Here is a 22,382-nt window from a genome sequence, read left to right as displayed (position 1 = left end):
TTTTCCAGTGGTTTGTCATAATGGAAACAGATATTTAACAAACCAAACACAAAATGACCTTGCTCCAGGAATGCATCTTTTCTGAGAAAACACTACCTCTTCCAACTGGAGAAGATTGTGAATATTACTCATATTATCCCTTACTCCCTTTATTAAAACTGTATTTTTTTACACATTTGTATAACTCAGGTAATGAAATGTGAAACTAAGTGATTGCCTACCAATTACAATTGATGTTAACAATGCTACTGGGAGGCCACCCCTATGGTGGCTGTGCCATGTCTAGGGACTTGCTAGCTTTGCTAAGTTACATAGGATTGCCTACGTACTAAATGGAGGTGGGGGATGGGTCCGAGGATGCAGCAGTGCCACCCCACAATGACAAGGAAGCTCCAGGTTGGGCCCCAGGCACCGCAGAGCCGAGAGCCGGAGGCGGGTGTGTGGTGGCGGATGAAACCGCAGCATCCAGTGGGTCACCGCCAGGGGCAAGCGAACCCTGGGACCGCAGCCACGAGTGCTGCCAGATGAGCCACTTGGTGGGCTTCTGGCCCTGGGCACACTGCAACGTGAGCTGGGCAGTTGGGGGGCAGGCAGGCGGATGAGAAGGATGGTGACTTGGAGGGGTATTGGGGAGGAAGGGTGCTGGAGTGGCGATCGGCTGGTCACCGTGTCGCCGCCAGGGGCGGGTGGCAAACCGCACCAACTGGGACGCGCTGCCCCACCCTCTGCCCGGTGGACCCTTCCTACTTGCTTTCCTCCCCACCCAACAAGCCCCCACCACCGATGACGCACAACAATGACGATGGCATGGGACCTTCCACCCCACCAGGACCAACGAACCCCACACCACGAGCTGTGTGAGGCATGAGGGAGCCTCCGAGGGAGGAACCTGGACCGTGGTGGTGGCCACGGGAACTCGGCCCCAGCCGGCTGTCTTCCCTCTTTGTTTTCACCGTTGGCAGTGCTGCCCTCTTTCTCTTCCTCACAGCCAGGATCCTCCCTTCCCCACGCCACCCAAAGAGTGACTACACAGGGCCTGCGGGAGAGGGGGATGGGGCGGGTATGGCGGAAGAGGGGGGCGGACGTCACTGGTCTGCACTTGGGGGGATGGAGGGACCCGGAGGGCCCTGCCAAGGGACCCCAAGCCGTGCACCCCAAAGAGCCCGGAGGGACCCCCGGGGGCTATTGATTGGCATCTGATGCTCAGCCAGGCATAGCCCTGGGAGGAACCGAGGCCGCAAGTGCATTTGAAGTGTCCATGATCAATGTGTCCTGCAATTCACATTAATTCTCACAGCTAGCTGCATTCTTCATCAACGCATGAGCTGAGTGATCCACCGCTAAAAGTCACACAAGGTCGATTTTGGCGAGGGTGCTCCCAACAACGGGAGGCCCTCCTGGCACAGCACGTCCTCCAGAGGGGTTACCTCAGGCTGGCCAGTCAGACAGCAACGGGACCAGACTCCAGAGTGGGGTTGGAAGGTTTCACAACACAGGGAAGCAGTGTCGACCACGGGGCAGGGGGCAAACGCTGACACCACCCCACGGGCAGCCGGGGATTCCTGCCCCCATGGCGCCGGGCACACACCACACACGCGGCACACATGCGACAGCATGACAGCCACCGGGTAAAGCCCCCACCAGCATCAGTGGCAACACGCAAGTGCGGCGCAGTCCCAGCCGGCTGGGGGGACGGAGTCGGCGGGGGAGGCAAGGGAGGGGTGGGCCTCTCCCGAAAGGACTCCCCGTGGGCTCACAGCACCCAACCCACGGGCGGACGGGTGACCCCTCAAGGAGTCCTTAAACCTCCGTGCCACAACAAGGCAGGTACATGGATGGTGGGGGCGGACGAGGAGGAGGGGACAGGCATCTGGCCCCCTATCCTTGAGACATCCTAGTGGGAAGGCTGGAAAGAGCCAGTGGGCCAGGCCGCGCCCGGTGGCATGGTGTTGCAGAGGCAACGATGGCGGCAGTGGCAGTGATGGGAACCCAGCTGGCCCCGACTGGAGCAGGCAGGATTGTCCCGAGCCGGCGGGACAGGGCGGGACGACGGCCCCAGCAGGGAGGGCATCGAGAATCCCACACTGCCCTGATGCCGAGAACCACCCCCTCACCCGCCGACACACACGTGGGGGCCATGACAGGGGATGGCTCCCCGCTGCTCACCAGGCTGGCGAGACATCCAGCCCACCCCATGACACGCACACAAGGTTTTGTCCCCACATGCGTGTCTCTCTCTACCCCCTCTCTCCCTCCCGAGTTCTCCAGCTCTCCGGGCAGGTGGGGCCGTGCAACAAAAAAAGGGCACAACCCCGCCCACGCATGCGCCTCACAGAGAACACAGTCAGCCAAGGAGGAAGGATGCGGTGGGGCCTCCACAGCTTCACTCTTCTCCGTTAATTATCCTTCTGCAGGTTCACCTATGGAAACTTTGATACGACTTTTACTTGCTCTAGATAGTCAAGTTCTACTGTCTTCTCAGCACTCCACCATGGCAGTGGGTTGACCCAGTGGGACTGATCCAAAGGCCTCACTAAACCATCCAAACCATATTAGCGACCGGCGGTGTGTACAAAGGGCATGGACTTCACGCAAGCCTATGACCCTCACTTACTGGGAATTCCTCGTTGATGGGGAATAATTGCAATCCCCAATCCCCATCACCAATGGGGTTGAACAGGTTACCCGCATCTGCCACGTAGGGTAGGCACAAGCTGAGCCAGTCATTGTAGCACGCGTGCAGCCCCAGACATCTAAGGGCATCACAGACCTGTTATTGCTCAATCTCGGGTGGTTGAATGCCACTTGTCCCTCTAAGAAGTTGGGGGACGGCAACCACTCAGGGGTCACGTAATTAGTTAGCATGCCAGAGTCTCATTCATTATCAGAATTAAGGAGACAAATCACTCCACCAACTAAGGCCATGAACCACCACCCACGGAATCTAGAAATAGCTATCAATCTGTCAATCCTTTCCATGTCCCAGCAGGGTGAGTTCTCCCATGTTGAGTCAAATTAAGCCACAGGCTCCACTCCTGGTGGTGCCCTTCCACCAATTCCTTTAAGTTTCAGCTTTGCAACCATACTCCCTGCTGAAATCCAAAAACCCAAAGACTTTGGTTTCTTGGAAGCTGCCCAGCGGGTCATGGAAATAACCCCGACGCATCACCAGTTGGCATCATTTATGGTCGGAACTACGACGGTATCTGATCATCTTCAAACTTCCTACTTTCGTCCTTGATTAATAAAAACATTCTTGGCAAATGCTTTCACTCCGGTCCGAACTGTGCTGGTCCAAGAGTTTCACCTCTAGCAGTGCAATACAAATGCCCCCGGCCGTCCCACTTAATCATGGACTCAGTTCCAAAAACCAACAAAATAGAACTGCAGTCCTATTCCATCATTCCTAGCTGTGGTATCCAGGTGGCTCGGGCCTGCTTCGAACACTCTAACTTTTTCAAAGTAAGCACTTCGGGCTGTGGGACACTCAGCTAAGAGCATCGAGGGGGCACTGAGAGGCAAGAGGCGGGGACGGTTTGTGACTCGCCCTCCCGCCCGCTCCCAAGATCCAACTATGAGCTTTTTAACTGTAGCAACATTAATGTACGCTATTGGAGCTGGAATTACCGTGGCTACTGGCACCAGACTTGCCCTCCACTGGATCCTCGTTAAAAGATTTATAGTGGACTCATTCCAATTACAGGGCCGCGAAACTGTCCTGTATTGTTATTTTTCATCACTACCACCCCGGGTCGAGAGTGGGTAATTTTCACGCCTGCTACCTTCCTTGAATGTGGTAGCTGTTTCTCAGGCTCCCTCTCCAGAATTGAACCCTGATTCCCCATCATCCGTGGTCACCATGGTAGACAAAGCGACTACCGTTGAAAGTTGATAGGGCAGACGTTCGAATGTGTCATCGCTGTCACTGGGGACATGCGATTGGCCTGAGGTTATCTAGATTCACCAAATCCAGCGGCACCCGACCCCTTGGCTGGGGACAGAGAGGGGCTGACCGGGTTTGTTTAGATCTGATAAATGCGTGCATCTTCCCTGCAAAGGGGGTCAGTGCCCTTCGGCATGTATTAGCTCTAGAATTACCAGTTTTCCAAGCAGGAGAGGAGCAAGGGACCTAAATAACCATAACTGATTTAATGAGCCATTCGCAGTTTCACTGTACCAGCCCTGCATACTTAGACATGTATGACTTAATCTTTGAGACAAGCATATGGTTATGGTAGGATCAATCATGTAGGTAGAAAGCGGCCTCCAGGCCTCGCGAGGATGAGCCTGGCATCCCAGTCACGAGGATGGGTGTGGCAGGGCGGGCAACCCAGCGTGTGGGAGGGAGGGAGCAGTGCGGGGCAGTAGTGGGGGGGTGCTGGGGTGGCGAACTGGACATCCCCTCCAACTACATGACACAACACCTCCTGATGGGCTCACCACTCCTGACCCTTCACGCCCACGTGTGAGGAGGCAGACCACCTGACCCATGCACGGCAGCCATGTGGGACCGGTGGCCACTCACACGCGGCAGTTGCGGGGCAGCCCCGACATTTGGGCAGCAAACGAGAAGCGGACTGTGTTGCCTGGGATCTCACTGCCAGTGGCCTCCAAGCACGAAGGCAGCCCCGCCCGGTACCTGGAGCACCCAACTTGCCTTTGGCGGGCCCACGCCTACCCCACCGCCGCCGCCATCATGGCCAGCCCCCAGAACCCTCTTCCTCACATGCGCTGCAGGCTGGCCCCAAACCCTCCAGGCACCCACCAGGCCCACGCGGTGTGCCGCCGAACTGGTCCCGAAGGCGTACGCCCGGGGACACGGACAACAGGCCAACCAGTGGCTGGCAGCAGTGCCCCACAAGGCGGAGCCGGGTTTGGTCCTAGACGTGGCTGCCACAGCCTAAGCCGGTGAGCCACTAGGGGAGAGAGGATCCGCGGTCGGGGTTGGGGGCACAAACAGGTAAGTCCAGGGACCGCAAGGGCAAGGTCACCCAGGAGCCCGCAGAGGGGCAGCTTGGGGAGAAACCTCAGGCACGGCCAGGCCACCAGGAAAACATGGCCACGGAATCCCACCACTACAGACATGAGGGAGGTCCCGCGGCAACCTGCCTAGGATGCCGGACGGCCCTTGGCACCCACTGAGACCTGCCTCACGAGCCCCGGGTCCCACCATCAGGACCCTGAAATGACCTCCACCACAAACAAAATGCCAGGGCCATGTTGCTCGTTTCTCGTCCATCCTCCGACCCAGTCAAGCTCCGGGAGACCGGAGCACTCCCCCCACTTGGGATGCTTCCCAGGGCCAGGCGGCCAAACCCCGTGCCATGTAAATGCGGTCGTCAGCACCGGTCGCTGCTCCGCAGGAGAGTGGGTGGAGATCCGGCTCACAGCGGAGCGGGTCACGCACCGGACGGAACGCCAGGCGCAGCCGCAACTTGTGCAGCCTCCCAACCACTAGGATGCTGGCCTGGCCCAGCGGGATCATCCCCCGACTCGGAAGAGGGAGGCACGGGCCACACAGTAGGTGACCATCTGCCCTCGGTCTCCCCTGCGGAGGCTGGCGGAACCCTCGCTCTCCACCCCCCACCCCGTCTAGGGGGAAGTGGAGGAGGGTCCTCTGCAAGTGAGTCACTACGGCAGCACTACCATAATGCAGAGAGAGGTGGCAGGCCGGGGGATCCTGTACCCCAGAGGCACACCTCTCGGATCGCTACAGAAGGCTTTCTCACTGAGGGTGGGTCACACTCCCCACCTGCCAGTCACCCCTCATTGGGCCTGCAGAGGTGCTCAGGGATGCCTGGGGAAGGGAAGGGGTCTGCGGTACCAGGAAAAATCTGCATGTGGCAGCCTTGAGCCTTCACGGACTGGGCGGGGGCCTGGCCGCTGCACGTGCACGCAGTCCCCCAAGGGCCCCACCATCCACCCGCCTCCTTTCTCCCAGGCAAAGGACCTCCAAGTAAACCCACACACAATCTGTCGGAGGCAGAATGGTAGCCCCTCAGTGGGCGGCCGGAACACACATCACCTGCCTGAGCCCACCGCGATTGCTCACACAGACTGCGCGCACCCGCCATAGGGGAGCACGGGACCTGCGCTCGCCAGACCAGGTGGCACCCTTCCCTGCATGGGAGGGGTGCATCTCACTCAACCGCCTCGACCCCCACACCAACGAGCTCCCTCTGGACCCACTTGGAGACACTGCAGCGGAGACTGGAGGAGGGGTGCTGGGGGTGGGAACCACACACTACCGCTCGGACTCGAGCACATGAGGGATAAGCTGGGGGGGAAGAGGGGGAGCTGGGCGCGGTAGGCTCACGCCTGTCATTCCTGCACTTTGGGAGGCGAGGGAAGGTGGATCCCTCGATCCAAGTCTTGGCAACATGGTGAAACCTCGTCTCTAAAAAAATACAAATACTGACTGGTTTCATAACCTGGACTCAAAGTTAATAAATAGATAAATAGGCCTGGCGCGGTGGCTCACACCTGTAATCCCAGCACTTTGGGAGGTCGAGGCAGGCGGGTCCTGAGGGTCAGGAGATTGAGACCATCCTGGCTACCACAAGAACCCCGTCTCTACTCAAAATACAAAAAATTAGCCGGGTTCGGTGGCGGGCGCCTGTAGTCCCAGCTACTTGGGAGGCTCAGACAGGAGAATGGCATGAACCTGGGAGGCAGAGCTTGCAGTGAGCCGACATCACACCACTGCACTCCAGTCTGGGCAACAGAGCGAGACTCTGTCTCAAAAAATAATAATAATAAAAAATAGATTAAAATTGAAAATTAAAAAAAAACATAGCTGGCCAGGCGCAATTGCTCACTCCTGTCATCCCAGCACTTTGGGAGGCCAAGGTGGGCAGATCAATTGAGGTGGCCAGTTTGAGACCCGCCTGACCCACATAGAGAAATGCCGTCTCTAATAACAATACAAAATCGGCCGGGTGTGGTGGCACATGCCTGTAATCCCAGCTACTCAGGAGGTTGAGGCAGGAGAAACACTTGAACATGGGAGGTGGAGGTTGCGGTGAGCCGAGATAGTGCCATTGCACTCCAGCGTGGGCAACAAGATTTAAACTCTGGACCAAAAAAAAATTAAGCACTGTATTCTGTTATTTTTACTTCCTACCCTGAGAAGAACATAATACAGCTGTTGTCTGTCTGCCTGCCTGACTGCCTGCCTGCCCATGACAGGGCCTCACTCTGTCTTTTGCCCAAACTGGAGTGCAGTGACACCATTATGGCTCACTCACTGCAGCCTCAACCTCCCCAGAGTTAGGTGATTCCTCAAGGGATCCTACAGCCTCGGCCTCCCAAAGTGTTGGGGTTACAGGCGTGAGCCACCAGAACCTGGCCTGAGTTAATACATCTGGTCTCACTACGTCTTAACCACACACCCATGAAGAACTCAAGTCAAGAGTCGGTAAGAGACTCTCAGCATTCTCTCCCGAAAGCAGTGAAGTGGATGGCGACCATGTGTCCTAGCTCCTGGGATTTTAGGTGACCATGCATGGAGGAGAGATCTCCAATGTTTCAAGAGAGGCGTGAGCCACAGTCATTGGGGCATCTGAGCACGAGATGGGGTTTCTGACAGCGACTTAAGGGCCAGGAAGGGCCAGAATCTTCCAAGGCCCATGTCCCAGGGTGGGGCCGATGGAACCCAAGGTAGAGTCAGTCAGCAGTCCGCACAGAGAGAGCTCCAGCCCTAGGACCCACTGTGCAGACCAAATCAGAAGGAAGAGAGTCCTTCATCCTACATGCCACATCCCACCACTGAACTTGGGAGCGGATCCATTTTCCAAACACAAGGTGACTCTCACTTTGCAATGGATCACAAGGGGCCAGGCTTTCCAGAGTCAGCAGGGTAAACAAGTCATTCTGGCTCGGTCTCCCCCATCCCCTGGTAACTGGTGAGTTTATTTTTATTTTTTATTTTTTTATTATTATTATACTTTAAGTTTTAGGGTACATGTGCACAATGTACAGGTTAGTTACATATGTATACATGTGCCATGCTGGTGCACTGCACCCACTCACTCGTCATCTAGCATTAGGTATATCTTCCAATGTTATCCCTCTCCCCTCCTCCCACCCCACAACAGTCCCCAGAGTGTGATGTTCCACTTCCTGTGTCCATGTGTTTTTATTGTTGAATTCCCACCTATGAGTGAGAATATGCCGTGTTTGGTTTTTTGTTCTTGTGATAGTTTACTGAGATTGATGGTTTCCAATTTCATCCATGTCCCTACAAAGGACATGAACTCATCATTTTTTATGGCTGCATAGTATTCCATGGTGTATATGTGCCACATTTTCTTAATCCAGTCTATCATTGTTGGACATTTGGGTTGGTTCCAAGTCTTTGCTATTGTGAATAGTGCTGCAATAAATATACGTGTGCATGAGTCCTTATAGCAGCATGATTTATAGTCCTGTGGGTATATGCCCAGGAAAGGGATGGCTGGGTCAAATGGTATTTCTAGTTCTAGATCCCTTTGTCATCCCTATCAAGCTACCAATGACTTTCTTCACAGAATTGGAAAAACCTACTTTAAAGTTCATATGGAAACAAAAAAGAGTCCGCATCGCCAAGTCAATCCTAAACCAAAAGAATAAAGCTGGAGGCATCACACTACCTGAGTTTAAACTATATTCCAAGGCTACAGTAACCAAAACAACATGGTACTAGTACTAAAACAGAGATATAGATCAATGGAAAAGAACAGAGCCCTCAGAAATAATGCCACATGTCTACAGCTATCTGATCTTTGACAAACCTGAGAAAAACAAGAAATGGGGAAAGGATTCCCTATTTAATAAATGGTGCTGGGAAAACTGGCTAGCCATATGTAGAAAGCTGAAACTGGATCCCTTCCTTACACCGTATACAAAAATCAATTCAAGATGGATTAAAGACTTAAATGTTGGACCTAAAACCATAAAAACCCTAGAAGAAAACCTAGGCATTACCATTCAGGACATAGGCATGGGCAAGGACTTCATGTCTAAAACACCAAAAGCAATGGCAACAAAAGCCAAAATTGACAAATGGGATCTCATTAAACTCAAGAGCTTCTGCACAGCAAAAGAAACTACCATCAGAGTGAACAGGCAACCTACAAAACTGGTGAGTTTAAATGAGCCGAGGCTGGCCGGGCTGGAGCCGCTACGGGAGGGAGGGGGTTGGGAGGGGTCGGGGGGGTTCCTGAGGCATTGCAGAAAGTGGGTCTGAGTCTCGAGGATGACGGTGCTGCAGGAACCCGTCCAGGCTGCTATATGGCAAGCACTAAACCTCTATGATTACTGAGATGGGGTTTTCATCGCAGAACACCTTTATGCAGAAGTACACTCAGAATAAGCCTTGGTTTTACTGGCGACCTGTTCTTAGCACCCAGGAAAGGCCTATAAAGCATATAGACTCTTGAAAGGACACAGTTATACTACACTGCAATGCAAATACCTGCTTGCAAAATGTTGTGTTGATCTCAGCAAGCTTGCAGAAGGTGAACAAATCTTGGGCAGAGTGTTTCATAAGCAGAAAAGCCATGATGATATTGTTACTGAGTTTGGTGATTCAACTTGCTTTCCCCTTCCATTATTGGGACATGTATATTGCAAGACAGATCGACTTGCCAAAGGATCAAAATGCTACCAAAAGAGCCTTAGTTTAAATCTTTTCTTCTGGTATCCCTTTAAATCATTATGTGAAATAGGTGAAAAGACAGATCCTGACCACACATTCTTATTCACATCTTTACAGAACTTTAGCAACTGTCTGCCCAACTCTTGCACAACACAAGTACCTAATCATAGTTTATGTCACAGACAGCCTGAGACCATTCTTACAGAAACACCCCAGGATGCAACTGTATTAAACAGATTGAATTTATAATCTTCCAATTAAAAATATTCCTTGAATACAGATTCCCCAGTGTCTTCTATTGATTCAGCTGTAATTTCACCTGATACTGTCCCACTGGAAACAGGAACTTCCATATTTTCTAAACAGGTTCAAAATAAACCAAAAACTGTTCGAAGTTTATTAGGAGGACCAGCAGCTCTTAGACCATTAACCCCAAGTTTTGGGATTTTGCCATTAGAAACCCCAAGTCCTGGAGATGGATCCTATTTACAAAACTAAACTAATACACCTTCTGAAATTGATGTGCCATCCACCAGAGCCCCTTCAATAAAGTCTGTTGCCAGAATCGGCCAAACTGGAGCAAAGTCTGTCTTCTCACAGAGGAGAAATAGCCGAGAGGTAACTCCAATTCTTGCACAAACAGAAAGTTCTCGTCCATAAATAAATACAGCACCTCAAGTTTTGAGCCCCACTATGACATCTCCCCCAAATGCACTGCATTGAAGAAGTTCATGACTCTTTACTAGAGACAGTTCCACAACCAAGGAGAATAGGAAGAAATTAAAAATGAAATTTCCACCTAAAATCCCAAACAGAAAAACAAAAAGTAAAACTAATGAAGGAGGAATAACTCAACGTAACATAAATGATAGCCTGGAAATTACAAAATTGGACTCTTTCATCATTTCAGAAGGGAAAATATCCACAATCACACCTAAGATTCAGGCTTCTAATCCACAAAAAGAAGCAGCAGAAGGCTTGATAAGCCTTCTTCCTGAAAGGGGGAAAGGTTATTTAGCTTTGTGTTCATACCATTGCTAAGAAGCTATAAATATTTTGAGCCATCTACCTTCTCACCACTGCAATACTGGTTGGGTACTGTGCCAAATTGGAAGGATCTATTTTGAACTTTCAGAGTACATGCAAGCTGAAGGAATATTCTCAGGGGTTAGAAGCATTGAGAATTATAGAGTCGAAGGCATGGAAATCTACTCTACAACACTTTGGCATCTTCAAAAAGATGTTGCTCTTTCAGTTCTGTCAAATGACTTAACAGACATGGATAAAAATTCGCCAGAGGCCTGGTGTGCTGCAGCGAAGTGTTTCAGTCTGCAATGGGAACACGATATTGCAATTAAATTCTTCCAGAGAGCTATCCAAGTGGATCCAAATTATGCTTATGCATATACTCTATTAGGGCAGGAGTTTGTCTTAACTGAAGAATTGGACAAAGGATTAGCTTGTTTTTAAATGCTATCAGAGTAAATCCTAGACATTATAATGCATGGTAAGTGGTAATGAAATGTAAAGACAAAGTCTTGTTGATGGTGCTAAAGTCACTAATTTTTCTTGTTAGATAGCTCTTTATTGTCATGAATTTGGTTACTAATACTTAGGGATGGTACATACTGGTCAATAACCTCAAACTAACATGTTGTCTTATGAAATGTATGTCTGTAACAAACTCTTAAGTTAACTAATGATAATAGAATACCAGATCCTTATGCTCAACAGTTTCATTCTTCTACCAAACTTTAGCAGATACCGTAGTTGTGGTTTGTTTGTTAGTTTGCTTGTTTAGTTTTTTACTTGATTTGTTACTTTTTCTTCGAACACAGAAATGGTGATTGGGACAAAAAGTGCTTGGGAAATTGGAAAGGAATAGCATAATTCACTTATTGGATAATAGAAAAAAACACTGAAAAAATTCACTAGTTGCTGCTTTTTGACAGTGTCCCAGTTTATTGAGTTACTATTAAGAACTTAGTGTACACTTTTATTTAACAGTATCTCTGTTTTACTTTTTTGTATATGTGTATAAGTAGACAGATAGGAAATTACTACCCAGGTCATATAGTTATCAACTGAATAACATATGAAAAAGAGTGGTCCTACTTCTGCCTCAACACCATACTTACTGTTGACATTTATTGTATTTTTCTGGACTGACTTAAAAGTTTAAATATCAAGAGAAGGCCAGGCACGGTGGCTCATGCCTGTCATTCCAGCACTTTGGGAGGCCAAAGCAGGCAGATCACAAGACCAAGAGATTGAGACCATGCTGGCCAACATGGTGAAACCCTTCTCTATTAAAAGTATAAAAAATTAGCTGGTCATGGTGGTGGGCGCCCATAGTCCCAGCTACTCAGGAGGCTGAGGCACGATAATCGCTTGAAACCAGGAAGTGGAGGTTGCAGTGCCAAAGATTGTGCCATTGCACTCCAGCCTGGGTGACAGAGCGAGACGCCATCTCAAGAAAAAATAAAATTAAATAAAATAAATAAATAAATAAATAAATAATTATCAAGAGAAAGTATAATTCTGAAATCATAATTCTGTGGAAGCTTTTTTGTCAGATACGGTTATCTTTGGGGTTAATTATTATAGCAGTTGAGTTTTATCACTTGATTTGCTTCTAAATCTGAAGCATTATATTACTAAAACATTTTTTGATTTGTGAATATGTTGTTTAATGTATTATGTCTCATTAGTAGTTGCAGTGCCTGAAAGATTGCCAAAAAAGTAGTGCTAGCTTTTGCTGACAAATATAACAATCAACTTGCCAATACTGCTTTCTCTTCTGATAGCTAAGTTCTCCATATTATTTTAAGAACTCAGTTCTTCATGAGACTTGTGTTGTTTTTTATTTTTTCCAAAGTCTGATTGATCCCTGTGTTGTTCTTTTTTAAATGTGTATGGTCTGTTCAGCTATTTTGCAGGAGGTGGATTCTTAAAAAACTTAACCATATCAAAAATTGTGTTTAAAGAAGGATTATCCAGATCGGCAAGCTTTTACTAGGAAGAGTTTAAATGCTGACGTATTTAGGTAACTCTAAATACTGAGCAACTTCATTCTAACTGCAAAATAGATAGCCTTTCTTTTGTTTTCACTTTCACTATCATTAGCACCGTGTTTAATACCTTTTCTTCATCTATAACACAATTATAACGATATAGAAACCCACTCAAATAAAGCAGACATATTGTGCTTTAAAAAAAAAGAAAAAAGAAAAAAAAGAAGTCATTATGTGGCACACAATGAGGTGTGACTCGAATTTAGAATCTCCAGTGAAAACCAATGAAACAGGGTCAAACCTCGTGTCTACTAAAAATAAAAAAATGTGCCGGGTGTGGTGGTGCTGAGGCAGGAGAATCACTGGAACACACGAGGCAGAGGTTGCAGTGAGCTGAAATCCCGCCACTGCACTCCGGCCGGGGGGTACAGAGCAAGACTCCATCTCAGAAACAAACAAACACACAAAGCCAATAAAGGTGTTTCACTCAACATGTCAGGCTCAGATCTCTTGACAAGATATATCCAGCACCTGGGGAAACATAGAGGGGTGGGGTGGAATCTATTTTGTGGCCTCAAGGAAGGGTTTGAGAGATAGTCCCGCAAATGTGACGGCCTAAGGAAGCCCCTCTGCCCAAGAAGCGATATTCATTTGTATCCTGTAGCCACCCACGAGGGAGAATCGGGCTCTCTACAGACCCCTCAAACCCCACCTCGCCCCAAACCACCCCACCCCCCCGCCTCATGAAATGAGCTCTTGCTCCATCAGGCTCTATTCACGCCATGTGGTTTTGTAACCTCCAGCATGTGTGCATGGGTTGCAGGGTGTGGTGGGGGTGGCTGTGGACAGAGGAGGGGATAAAGGGGTGGTGTCCCGTGGGTGCCCAGGACGTGGGACTTGAGTGGGGTGGCCAGAGCCTAGGGAATTCATCGCCTCTCAGGACATTTTACCTCCTGGTACCCTCTCTGAACTACACTTCACGTCTTCGCAGTTCAGTGGGGATCTTGTGGGTGGAAGTCGCTATCCCTTTGGACTTTAGCCGAGGAAGGCCGGGATCCCAAGAGTCTCCCCGGAGTCGGGGCCTTGGGCAGGCTCACAAAGATGCTGACGGTGATGGTGACAGTGATGTAAGTTGTAGGCCTCGGGCCAATGCAGAGGTATCCATTTGACCTTGGTGGGACAGGTCAGCTTTGCAGAGTCCCGTGCATCCTTCCAGAGACTCATCCAGCACTAGTAAGCATGGTCCCAAGGATCTCAGCTCCCAGCAGAAGCACTTCTGTTCCCACAGAATCCTGGGCAGGAAAGTACTCAGCAGGTTTAGGCCTCCTAGCCAAAAAGCCAAAGCCACTTCTGGGATTTTTTTCAAAGAGCCAGTGGTTCCACAATGGGCCATGGGTAGTTGTGGAAATGGAGAGAAGTGTTTGCAGATACATATTTGAGACAGAAGGGAAAGGGTTCGGTCAAAGTCCATGTACGACATGAGCAGATGCACATTGAGAAAACCCTCCCAGCATCCTAGGTGAACAGAGGTATGACTTTTTGAGACAGTCGAGAGAGAAACAACCCCAGATTTTAGGGTTGGATCTTTATTAATATGTAGTATCTATGGGGTATCCAAGTCCAGAAATCAACTCGCCAGTTCTGTACAGCATTCTGTAGGGAGATCAAATATGGGATGTCTAAAGTTAAGAATTCAGGCCATGGTAATGGATTAGATTAGATGTACTTGAACTTATATGGCACAGAAAGAGAGGGTGGGAGATAGCCAGAGAGTGAGTGAGAGAGAGAGAGAGAGAGAGAGAGAGACGGAGACAGAGAGAGAAAGAGAGACACAAAGATACACAAAGAGAGAAAGACAGAAAGATAGAGAGAAACAGACAAAGACACAGAGAAAGACAGATTGACAGAGACAGAGAGAAACAGAAAGAGAGACAGAGGCAGAAAGAGAGAGACAGACAGACAGAGAGAGACAGATAGGAAGACAGACAGGCAGAGAAAGGGACTAAGACAGAAGGCAGACACACAGAGAGAGAGAGAGAGACAGAGACAGATGCAGAGACAGAGAGAAAGAGAGAGACAGACAGAGAGAAAGACAGAGACAGACAGAGGGAGAGAGAGAGAAACAGACAGAAAGAGAGACAGACAGACAGAGACACAGAGAGAGAAACAGATAAGGAGAGAGAGAGACAGACAGACAGGCAGAGAAAGACAGTAAGACAGAAGACAGACACAGAGAGAGACAGGCAGAGAGAGAGAGAGAGAGAGACAGAGACAGAGAAACAGACAGGCAATGAGAGAGAGAGAAAAAAACAGACAGGGAGAGAGAGACAAACAGACAGGGAGAGAGAGACAGACAGACAGACAGAGAAAGAGAATAAGACAGAAGACAGACACAGTGAGAGAGACAGAGAGAGGGAGAGACGGAGATAGCAAGGGAGAGACAGAGACAGCGAGACAGAGAAAGAAAGAGAGATACAGACAGACAAGGAGACAGACAGAGCAAGACAGAGATGGACAGAGAGAGACAGAGAGACAGAGAGAGAGAGAGACAGACAGGCAGAGAAAGAGAGTAAGACAGAAGACAGACACAGTGAGAAAGACAGGCAGAGAGAGACAGACAGAGACAGAGAGAAAGAAAGAGAGAGACAGACAGAGATGGAGAGAGACAGGCAGAGAGAGACAGTCAGAGACAGAGAGAAAGAAAGAGAGAGACAGACAGAGATGGAGAGAGACAGACAGAGAGAAACAGAAAGAGAGACAGAGACAGAGAGAAACAGACAGATGGAGAGAGAGAGAGACAGAGACAGCCAGACAGGCAGAGAGAGAGAGAGACAGACAGGAAGAGAAAGGGAGTAAGACAGAAGACAGACACAGTGACAGAGACAGGCAGAGACAGACAGACAGAGAGCGAGAAGACAGAGAGAGACAGAGACAGACAGAGAGACACGGAGAGGAGGAAGGGCATGCTCAGGAAATAATTACACAAATTTTATAACGCTTTTGATCCCATAAACAGTGGCCAGGGTGTGCTTTGAAAACAACAACAACAGCAACAAGAGCAACAGCAGCAGCAAGAGCAACAGCAGCATTCGCTTACGGATTTCTAGAAAATAAGATGTTCTGAAGTATAGTAAAAATCAACCGGCTCTCACTACAAGTTGAGAGATTCACAAAAGCACTAGTTAACAACAGGAGAAAACAGCAGTTAACGTGTCCTGGGGAAAATATACGTCTTCCTGAAAACTGGGGATTTCTACTTCACCTGAAAAGAAATACATACGAAAAAGGAAAAACACGAACGAAACAAAACAAGTCAACAAACACGGGCCAAGGCACCATCCCCGGAAATCTTAAATGAGCAAAGCATTAGTTTTCAGAAAGCGTTTCTATTTTGAGCAAATACTAAGAAGGCCCAGACTAGAGCTGTGACGCCCTTCCCATTGTGAAACTATGCTGGCTGGAGGGCGGAGAAACTAAAACATCATGATAAAAGGTAATTGAGACCCAGCAAGGGTGAAGCTTTCCCAGGGAGGGAGGCCTGAGAAGGGAAGTGGGGGAAAAACCCCACAACTGCAGACCTGCCCACTTGCCCACGTGGGTCAAGGGTTATGCCATCGGCCCAAGCTGCCTCTGGGGAAGTGGGACCTTGCCACCCCCATCTTCAAAAATGGTGGCCTCTGAATGAGGCCTGACGCCTACCGACGCAAATGTCAGCCTGGCAAGAATGAGATCGCCAGCAAGGGGTGGGGGAAGGGGAGAGAAGACGGAGACACACTGGGGTGGCTCCGGAAGGTTTCCAAGCAGGCTGTTGGGAGGTGGGGGTTGGGGGGTTTGGGGGGAACCCACCTAACTGACTCACCAAATGAAGGTAAAGGGACGTGGGTAGTGGGGGGAGCCAGGGGCCGACTTGAAAATTAAACTGACTCCTCCTAAAACCCAAGTAGAAGAGTCTATGCGAATGAAAGAAACCAACACAAAAAGAAAACTAAAGAGCTGATCAAAGAACAATAGGGCCTCCGACAGTGCGGAAGTTCCCTAGGCAATGAAGAAGAGAGGGAGGGGCCTCCAGAAGGGAGACAGAGAAACCTGTTGCCCCAGGCTCGGTGAAGTCAGCGGCGAGACCTCCCTCCGTGTCACCTCGACTTTCAATAACAGTGGCCGCTAGGTGATGCCCGAAGACAACCGATGCCTGCAAGTGTCAGTCAGCACGGAAAACAATGCATTTATTTATTTATTTATTTACTTATTTATTTATTTATTTATTTAGAGACAGAGTCTCGCTCACTCTACAGCCCGGGCTGTAGTGCAGTGGCGCGATCTCGGCTTACTGCATCCTCAGCCTCCCAGGTTCAAGCGATTCTCCCACCTCAGCCTCCCGAGTAGCTGGCATTACAGGGGCCTGCCCCACTGAACCGGACTCAGTTTAGTATTTTTAGTAGAGACAGGGTTTGCCGTGTTGGCAAGGCTGGTCTCGAACTCCCAACCTCAGGTGATCCACCCGCCTCGGCCTCCCAACGTGCTGGGATGACAAATGTGAGCCACTGTGCCTGGCCTTAACCATGTATTTTTAAGTTGAGGACCTTATCAGGGAAATACGAGAAGTAGGTATGCCACACGTGACAGAAAGAAAAGTTTGAGAATACCTCTTCCATCCAAGTGGGGACCTGGCCTCAACCTCCCAAAATCATACACTGAGTGGTGAAGCCTAGCGAGGCCCATCTGTCTATATTCCTCTCGGCCTCTCTAAGCAGGCACTTCTCACTTTTGTGGAAGGGTCAGGGCCGTCCCTGGCACTGGGGAGTCTGACAGAATGACAGAGAAATAGACAGACATAGAAAGACAGAGATAGACAGGGAGAGACAGAGAGAAACAGACAGAAAGAGAGAGAGACAGAGAAACAGAGAGACAGGGAGGGAGAGAGACAGAGAGAGAGAGACAAAAAGAGACAGAGAGAAATAGAAAGAGACAGAGACAGAGAAATAAACAGACAGATACAAAGAGACAGAGAGAGACAGAGAGAAACAGAAAGAGAGAGAGACAGAGAGAGACAGACAGGCAGAGAAAGAGAGTAAGACAGAAGACAGACACAGTGAGAGAGACAGGCAGAGAGAGAGAGACCGAGACAGAGAGAAAGACAGAGAGAGACAGAAAGAGAGACAGAGATGGAAAGAGAGAAACAGAAAGAGAGAGAGGTGGAGATAGAGAAAAAGAGAGAAACAGACAGATAGGGAGGGAGAGAGACAGAGAGAGAGAAAGACAGACAGACAAAGAAAGACAGAGACAGAGAGAAACAGACAGAAAGAGAGAGAGACAGAGAGAGAAAGACAGACAGGCAGAGAAAGTGAGTAAGACAGAAGACAGACACAGTGAGAGAGACAGTCAGAGGGAGAGAGAGACAGAGACAGAGAGAAAGAAAGAGAGAAACAAACAGAGAAAGAGACAGAGACAGACAGAGAGAAACAGCAAGAGAGAGAGACAGACAGAGAGAGTCAGAGCGAGAGAGACAGAGAGAGAGAAACAGACAGGGAGGGAGAGGAACAGACAGAGAGAGAGAGAGACAGACAGGCAGAGAAAGAGAGTAAGACAGAAGATAGGCACAGAGAGAGAGGGAGAGAAAGAGAGAGAGAAAGAAAGAGACAGGCCTGGTGAGGTGGCTCACTCCTGTCATCCCAGCACTTTGGGAGGCCGAGGCAGGCGGATAATGAGGTCAGGAGATCGAGACCATACTGGCTAACACTGTGAAATCCCGTCTCTACTAAAAATACAAAAAATTAGCTGGGCGTGGTGGTGGGCCCCTATAATCCCAGCTAATCCGGAGGCTGAGGCAGGAGAATGGCGTGAACCTGGGAGGTGGAGCTTGCAGTGAGCCGAGATGGCGCCACTGCACTCCAGCCTGGGCAACACAGTGAGACTCCGTCTGAAAAAAAAAAAAAAAAAGAAAGAGAGACAGACAGAGGAAGAGACAGACAAAGACAGACAGAGAGAAACAGACAGGAAGAGAGAGAGACAGAGAGACAGAGAGAAACAGAAAGGCAGGGAGAGAGAGAGAGAGACAGGCAGAAAAATAGAGTAAGACAGGAGACAGGCAGACAGAGACAGACAGAGGCAGAGAGAAAGAGAGAGACAGACAGAGATGGAGAGAGAGAGACAGAGAGAAACAGACAGAAAGAGAGAGAGACAGAGAGAGAGTGAGAGAGAGAGACAGAAAGGGGGGGAGAGAGACAGAGAGAGAGACAGATGGGTAGAGAAAGAGTGTAAGACAAATGATAGGCACAGAGAGAGAGACAGAGAGAGTGAGAGAGACAGAAAGAGAGACTCAGAAAAAGAAAGAGAGAGACAGACAGAGAAAAACAGAGACAGAAAGAGAGAGACAGAGAGACAGACAGAGAGACAGGCAGAGAAAAACAGAGACAGACAGAGAGAGACAGAGAGACAGACAGAGAGAGAGAAACAGACAGAAAGAGAGAGAGACAGGCAGAGAAAGAGAGTAGACAGAAGACAGACACAGTGAGATAGGCAGAGAGAGAGAGACAGAGACAGAGAGAAAGAAAGAGACAGACAGAAAGAGAGAGAAAGAGACAGATAGAGAAAGACAGAGATGGACAGAGAGAGTCAGAGAGAAACAGACAGAAAAAGAGAAGGTCCTAGCCCAGTAGTGATACAGTGACTTTTCTTTCATTTTCTCTGTCTTTTCTGGTTTTCTTTTCTTTTTCTCTTTTCTCTTCTTTCTTTCTTTCTTTCTTTCTTTCTTTCTTTCTTTCCTTCTTTCTTTCTTTCTTTCTTTCTTTTTCTTTCTTTCTTTCTTTCTTTCTCTCTTTCTTTCTTTCTTTCTTTCTTTCTATTTATTTAGAGACTGCGTCTCACTCTGTCGCCCAGGCTGTAGTGCAGTGGCACCATCCCGGGTCACTGCAACCTCCGCCTGGAAGGTTCAAGCGATTCTCCTGCCTCAACCTCCCGAGTAGCTGGGATTACAGGTGCCTGCCCCACCGCGCCTAAGTTTCATATTTTCAGTAGAGACAGGGTTTCACCATGTTGTCTAGGCTGGTCTTGAACTCCTGACCTCGTGACCCACCCACCTCGGCTTCCCAAAGTGCTGGGAGGACAGACGTGAGCCACTGCATTCAGTGTACAGTGACATTTCTTAGAAATCACTCATGGGAACACACACTTATAGGTGATATGTAGAGATTTTATTTATTTATTTATTTTTTGCACAGGAAAGTAGGGGGATGGAGTTTCGCTCTTGCTGCCCAGACTAGAGTGCAATGGCATAGGGGACTCAAGGAGTCAAACTGTGGCAGAGAGGACACGTCATTCTGATCATAAGGGCCGCAGTGAAAATTGGCAGGGCCCGCGCTTTTGAAGGCTGAAATCCTGGCGGCTCAGGCCTGTCGTCCCAGCACTTTGGGAGGCCCAGGAGGGCAGATCACTTGAGGTCAGGAGTTCAATACCAACGTGGCCAACATGGAGAATCCCCATCTCTACTAAAAATAGAAAAATTAGCCAGTTGTGGTGGTGCACGCCTGTAATCCCAGCTACCGAAGAAGAATCACTGGAACCCAGGAAGCAGAGGTTTCAGTGAGCTGAGAGAGTGCCACTGCACCACAGCCTGGGTGACAGAGCGAGAGAGACTCAGTCCAAAAGAAAGAAAAGAAAAGAAAAAAAAGAACAGACCCAAATACTACATTGTCAATGAATGTTCCCCCAAAAGGCCGGAAACCCCCTGACTCAGGTCAAGGAGGTGGTGTTTCGTTTCACTTCTCTCTCTCTTTCCCTCTCTCCCTCTCTTTCTCCCTCTCTCTCTCTTTCTTCCCTAACCTTCGTTTCTTCTTCAAGCATACATGTGCAAGATTGTTACATAGTTAAACTTCTGATGGGGGTGTTCAGTGTGCAGATGATTTCATAACCTGGATACTCAGCGCAGTACTCGACAGTTTCCAGGTTTTGTTTTGTTTTGGTTTCTCCTGAAGCTGTCCCACCTTCCATCCCTCCTCCCTCAAGTAGGCTCCCACGTATCTCGTCCCCCTCGTTCTGCCCACGCAGAACTCTCATCTATAAGTTCCCACTTATGGATGAGAACACGCGGTATTTAGCTGATTGTTGCTTTCATCTTCGGTGGTGGCGGTGAAAGAGGCATGACACTAAATCGACCCTTAGGATGCTCTCCTCCAGCTCCACCCCACACCCCCTCGTCACACACCCCCTCATTTCTGCACCCCTTCCTCAAACGCAGGAAAGGAAGAAAGACAGAAATTAAAGGAAGAGGTCAGTCTCCAAGGCGGTGGAGTCAGGGGATCTCAAACGGTGAGCAAGCGATGGGGGTCGGGGGATGCCTTGGCTGAGCTTGTAACAATAGGGGACCGAGTTTCCAGACCACCACACCCCCTAATCCTCAGCCCTAGCCAGCCTCTGGGTGGGGTTGCTCTTGTAAAAGCTTCTGAATGGAGAGAAGCCCAAGGCAATGGACGGCATCAGCTCCAACTCCAGGAAGGGAACAGGGCTTTGTGCATTTGAATGGGGCTTTGAAGGCAGTGCTGTGGCTTCCAAAGCAATGTTCCTTGCCTTGCCTCACCTTGACCAGAGTGAGACTCCATCTCAAAATCAATCAATCAATCAATAATAAAAAAATTCATCAATGAAAGAAAGAAAGAATCAGTACAGCGGTCGTGGTCGTGAATCATTCCCCGGTGTCCAGGCGCAGTGGCTCACGCTTGCCATCCCAGCACTTTGGGAGGCTGGGGAGGGCGGATCACCTGAGGTCAGGAGTTTGAGACCAGCCTGAGCAACATGGAGAAGCCCCGTCTCTACTAACAATACAAAATCAGCCAGGCGTGGTGGTGCATGCCTGCAATCCCAGCTACTCGAGAGGCTGATGCAGGAGAATAGCTTGAACCCGGGAGGGAGAGGTTGCTGTGAGCCAAGATCACGCCATTGCACTCCAATCTGGTCAACAAGAGAGAAACTCTGTCTCGGGAAAATAAATAAATAATTAAAAATGATCCGGGCACAGTGGTGCATGCCTGTGGTTCCAGGTACTCTACTCTGGAGGCTGAGGTGGAAGGATCACTGGAGTCCAGGAGCGTCCAAGCTGCAGTGAGTGAGTTAAGATGGCAGCACTGCCAGAGTGACAGAGTGAGACGCTGTCTCTAAATCAGTCAATCAATCAATCAGATCACTGGAAGGCGCTATCTGTGTCTTACTTTCAAGGGTGTCTCTTTAGGCGAATCAGGCATGGTACCTCACGCCAGTAATCCCACAAATTTGGGAGGATGAGGCAGGAGGAAAGAAGGAAGGGAGGAAGGGAGGAAAGAAGAAAGGCAGGAAGGCAGTCAGGCAGGAAAGAAAGAAAGAAGGAAAGAAAGAGAAAGAAAGAAAGAAAGAAAGAAGGAAAGAAAAAAAAGGAGGGAGAAGAAGAGAGAAGAAAAAAGAAGAAAAGAGAAGGAAAGAAAAGAAAAGAAAGAAAATGGGGAGGGGCATATCTCCTTGACTGGTGACTGCCCAAGATACAGCTGACTGAAGCCTTGATCTGTAGGGCCTCAAGTGATCTTCTCCTTATCTCAGCCTCCCAAGTAGCTGCGACTACAGGCAGGTATCAGCACGCACAACTCATCTTATAATAATATTATGATTATTATTGAGACAGACTCTCGGTCTCTCTCAATAATTGCCATGGCACAATATCAGCTCATTGCAACCTCGGCCTCCCTGGTTCAAGCAACTGGCCCGCCTCA

General features: G+C 49.2%; 1 non-coding gene and 2 pseudogenes across 1 annotated transcript; 2 read left to right on the top strand and 1 right to left on the bottom strand.

Moving 5' to 3' along the window:
* Nucleotides 1-1,197: 1,197 nt before the first annotated feature.
* LOC134739374 (5.8S ribosomal RNA) lies at nt 1,198-1,349 on the bottom strand. The gene has a single exon (XR_010125970.1). It is a non-coding gene; the product is annotated as a 5.8S ribosomal RNA (ribosomal RNA).
* Nucleotides 1,350-4,307: 2,958 nt separating this feature from the next.
* On the top strand, nt 4,308-8,663 carry LOC129027749 (trithorax group protein osa-like; annotated as a pseudogene).
* A 572-nt stretch (nt 8,664-9,235) lies between these two features.
* LOC134739361 (cell division cycle protein 27 homolog) lies at nt 9,236-13,820 on the top strand (annotated as a pseudogene).
* The last annotated feature ends 8,562 nt before the right edge of the window (nt 13,821-22,382 follow it).

Source organism: Pongo pygmaeus, chromosome 23 (genome assembly GCF_028885625.2).
Source record: "Pongo pygmaeus isolate AG05252 chromosome 23, NHGRI_mPonPyg2-v2.0_pri, whole genome shotgun sequence".
NCBI classification, from domain to species: Eukaryota; Metazoa; Chordata; class Mammalia; order Primates; family Hominidae; genus Pongo; species Pongo pygmaeus.
The sequence above is the reverse complement of the archived record's forward strand: the minus strand, read 5'-3'. Positions and strand labels throughout refer to the sequence as shown.